A 5,080-nucleotide genomic window follows, 5' to 3' on the forward strand; every position below is an offset into this window, starting at 1 on the left:
GCATTATCAATCAACAATCTCTTGATATTTATCCCCAAACTATTTTTTTTATCATAGAATTTCCAAGACTAAATTATCTCTTAGGTTTGGTTACATGATTTGTTCCCCTTATTTATTAGGCTTAAATGCAATTTTAGTCCCTCAATTTTCTTAATTGTGCAATTTTGGTCCCCCTAGTTTTTTTTGAGCAATTTTAGTCCCCATATTTAACTTCCTTTTTGATTTTAAAGTCCCCCACTCATATGTGGTTGAATTTACTTGAAGTCTATGATGGTAACATAGACCTTTCACAGCCAATCATTTTTCCCTTTTCATCTCTTCCATTCCATCTCATCTCCTTCCCCCACACCGGCATCGCCCTTTCCACATTCGACTCCAGTGAACGTCTCTATGTCTCCGACAACACCCCTCCGTATTCATCAACAACTGCCATCCCCACCACCACAACAACCTATGGGCAAGTTTACCAGAGAACATTATGCGCCACATTAAGCTCCTTCAAACTCACCGAGCCGACAAAAGCATCCGGTAACAGACCCACCAACTGATTAAAACCCACATCGAAAACCATGAGATTCTTCAACAACGGTAATCATGACTTAAACAAATTGTTCAAGAAATTGATTTCGTTTAGTTAGACATGTTTCCTATACTCGAAGGAATGCATCCTTGGAATTTGTTGTTTGCAAAAACGACAACTGAAACAGGTGAGTTACCAAGATTTTCTAGAAAATCAAATGCAAAACGGTTGTCGTTCATGAAAATAAGGTCTTTATCATATAACTCTTTTGAAACCCTTCCTTCAAATAACTCTTTTGAAACCCTCCCAGAAGTTGTTTTACGCTTACCGCTTATCTGTTGGTGGAGTTTACGTGGAAAAGTGCAAGATCTGTTAGAAGACCGAGTTCATCCGGTAAATAACCGGCAATGTCGGCATGGTTGAGATCAATACCGGTGACTTCCCTCAAAAAAAAAAATCAATACCGGTGACTGTGCGTATACTTGGGTTTTCAAGTGCTTGATTACAAGTAAATCTATACTCTGGAGAAATTTTAATTGCTTTGAATTGGATAATACCTTTTTCTCATTATTAATCTATGATGTGTGAAAAAATTTGATTTTGAATCTAATTACTAGGTTTGTGTTTGGGGGTAATGAGAAAGAATCTGAACCATGATGCTTGATCAGAAAAGAATGAGGGAGATAGGATGGAACAGAAGAGATGAAAAAGGGGAAAAAAGTGATTAGGTGTGAAAGATCTATGTTACCATCATAGACTTCAAGTAAATCCAACCACATATGAGTGGGGGACTTTAAAATCAAAAAGGAAGTTATATATGGGGATAAAATTGCTCAAAAAAAACTAGGGGGACCAAAATTGCACAATTATAGAAAATTGAGGGACTAAAATTGCATTTAAGCCTATTTATTATAATTGGCCATCTTTTATAAAAATAGAACTTGGTGCATAATCTGATATCTCATTATTCACACTGATATTAGTATAATTTTATCACTAAGTACTCTTTTCCTCCCTCTACACCCAAAATGTTACTTAATTCAAGTGTTCTATAACAACAATCCAAATTAAATAAAAAACAAAACTTGAAAAAATTGAGACATATTTATCAACTATGATGTGAATAGTCACATCACACTTCCAATTTGTTAGAATTACAGTTTATAAAAAAAAAAAAAAAAAAGGTAAGGACTTCACTAGATATATTACACTATCATTTTGATATAGTCTTGTGTTCTAGGAAGCAAAAATAAAACATTGAAAATTTAACATATCAATGGTATCAAACAACTTCAGACATAAGAATGACTAGAAAAAGAGCATATGGTTGAAAAGAATGATGGCGAAGAATATTCTCTATAATTTCAATGCATATCACAAAATCAATAATTTCAACGAAGAAGATATTCAATGATCCCATAAGATATTCAGCGGCATGAATTCAAAAAATATAAAAAATTGAGAATATTCTTTTTCGTCATAAGGTGGTCCAAAGAGCAACTAGTTTTCGAAACCAAAATCTTCAAACTACAAATAACAAAAACTAATATAATTTGGAGATTAAAAGCGTCGATGGAAAATATCACGAGTACTAAACATCAATATTTTTTTTATAAAGACTACCAGAAAATGATGAAAAAGTATATTTGTATAATAAAAATATCATGTACTGTATCTAATACATAAATAAAACATTACCGCTCACTCACAAAACCATATTGAAGGGACTAAATTACCTGCAACTTCAAATAAAAATTACATGGTCCATATCAAAAAATGAAAGTGAAAACATATAAACTTGATAATTATTACCTTCGTTTTAAAATAAGAAAAAAAATGAATCATAATCAGGAAAATCATAATTGTTGTAAATCATTAAAATGAAAAATAGATCAAGGCATAATAAATAAAGGCTTGAAATGCAAAACAAAGTCGATGATTTCCATTCAATCATGCCTACGATGATGGTCGATCCATGGGTCGAGTTTTTTGCCGACACTCATAGATCTAGTGAGAAGTGAAAAAAATTTAAATAAGTGAAAACAAATAAAAAAAGATGACATCTATTGACAAAAGAAGATGAATGATATCTAAATAGATGTGAGTAAAATGAATTTATAATCAACTTACCTCTCAATCCCTAGTATATTATCCCAATAATAGAAGAATAGATAGGAAAAACCTCTTTAACAACTTTTGGTAAATGATAGAAATATCGCCTGATAAAAAGACTCTAATTCTTTTGGAGTAGCGGCGCTGGATGTCGCCACTTTTGTCAAAGGGATGACATATGCTAGGTTAAAGTTAGGTCAGGAAAATCATAATCGTTGTAAATCATTGAAATGAAAAATAGATCAAGGCATGATAAATAAAGGCTTGTAATGCAAAACAACGTCGATGATTTCCATTCAATCATGCCTACGATGATGGTCGATCCATGGGTCGAGTTTTTCGCCGACGCTCATAGATCTGATGAGAAGAGAAAAAAAATTAAATAAGAGAAAACAAATAAAATAGATGACATCTAAATAAACATAAATATACGACTTTGATGTGAGTAAAATGAATTTATAATCGACTTACCCCTCAATCCCTAATATATCATCCCAATCAGATCAATAATAGAAGAATAGATAGGAAAAACCTGTTTAACAACTCTCGGTAATGATAAAAATGTCACCTGATAACTCGGTAATGATAAAAATGTCACCTGATAAAAAGACTCTTATTGTTTTGGAGCAGCGGCGTTGGATGTCGCCACTTTTGTCAAAGAGGTAGAACGTGGTCACTTTTATATGGGGATGACATATGCTAGGTTAAAGTTATGTTAGGTTTTTTTTCCCGCTCTTTTTATTATGTTAAAGTTTGAAAATTATGAACGGTGTTTTTTTATGAAATTTCGATTAAAACTAAAAATATAAATGTTTGTTGCTTTAAAGTTATAACAAATCAAACTAATCATGATTATCATATTTGAATGACACCAATAATATAACAAAAAATATATAATCTAAATTCTTTTTTTTAATGGCACGAACAACAATTTTATTATAGAAAAAGTTGTTTAAGGGTTTAATAAAAAGTAAGCATAAATATACTAATCTAGTTTGTTACACTTTTTAAATGATAAAGGAAAAAAAAACAAAAAAATATATATTCATATCGTGTTTGTTACATTTGTTTTAATATTTAAATTTATTCTTATCCATTTGTTGCATGTGTTATTTGTATTGAAAATTGAGGGTATTTTTGGAAAGAAAAATCCAACCCAAAAGTGGTGAAAGGGTTAGTTTTCTTTATATATAGTATAAATGAAAATTAAACATACTTGTTTAATATTAAAATCATATATTTAAGTGTTAATTGCTCAAATGGCCATTGTGGTATGCCCAAAATTTGAAAAATGCATCGATAAAAAACGTATAATCTACCCCTGTAATTTGAGATTCTTCCTATTTTATCACCAAGTAGGCCAGTCACACATAAGATGCTGACGTGAGAAGGAATATTGCAACATGGATTTTTTTGATGATGTGGCAATTTTTTTTCCCATTTTTTTTTTGTTAACATTAATTTAGGGGTTGAAAAAATGGATCATTTTTTCACTGTAGACATAAAATCCAGAAACTAGCCTAGAGATTGAATTGTTTCATGATTTTAAGTCACCGACAAAAGAAACATTACTAATATATTGGAAAGATGAACCACCGGCTGTTCTTGAAGCAATGAACTTGCCTCTTTGGTTCCCTTCAAAACCCACAAAGTCTTTCATCTTCAGCGTCATGCTTTGAAACATATGAAGCAGGAAACACTAGAATAGGCATGGCAACAAAACTCATACCCGTGGTTACTAGCCCGAACCAAAGCCAATTTGACGGGTTTTCCCCGTTTTTACTGGGTTTGGGTATGGGTTTGGGTTTTCCCCGATTTCAAAACACGGGTGTGGGATGGGTAACGAGTAAATAGGTACCCACCCCGAACCTATACTCAAACCCGTCCTGAATGCAAAAAATTACTTTATGTTGATATGTCACGTTTTTGTTTGATAATTGTCGTGTTATAAAATTACAATTGATATTTAAAGGAGCAACTAAATCAATTAGTCTAACAAATGTTAAAGTGAGCATATTGTTGGATAATGCATTACAGCATTTCTCTAGGGGTTGCAAAAAAAAAAAACTTCTATTTTTTATTAAAAAAAAAATTTAATGTTGGAACGGGGATGAGGCAGGGATACACGAACCCATCGAGGACGGGGATGGGGTTCAATTTCTCATCCCCGTTGGGTATGGGTAGGGTAACGGATAAGTATATGAGAATCGGGTATGGGGACAAGGAATGTAAAACTCGTCCTCACCCCGCCCCATTGCCATGCCTACACTAGAAACGTTCTAGATATGCAAATAAAACAAAATTTAATAACACAAAATGAAGAGTTAAAATTTAAAATAATAATAAAAATGAAAATCCAAAACTAAATAAAATCAAAATTAAATGAAAAATATAAAAATAAAGCGGATATCCTAAACAAAGCCGCAGTTGCTTTGTTGAAATGAATCA

General features: G+C 32.1%; 1 pseudogene; it reads right to left on the minus strand.

Moving 5' to 3' along the window:
- Positions 1-429: 429 nt before the first annotated feature.
- On the minus strand, positions 430-1,088 carry LOC146905025 (leucine-rich repeat extensin-like protein 4; annotated as a pseudogene).
- Between the last annotated feature and the right edge of the window lie 3,992 nt (positions 1,089-5,080).

This window comes from Medicago sativa, chromosome 7, assembly GCF_051527215.1.
Source record: "Medicago sativa cultivar Bolivia chromosome 7, Bolivia_mono, whole genome shotgun sequence".
NCBI lineage: Eukaryota > Viridiplantae > Streptophyta > Magnoliopsida > Fabales > Fabaceae > Medicago > Medicago sativa.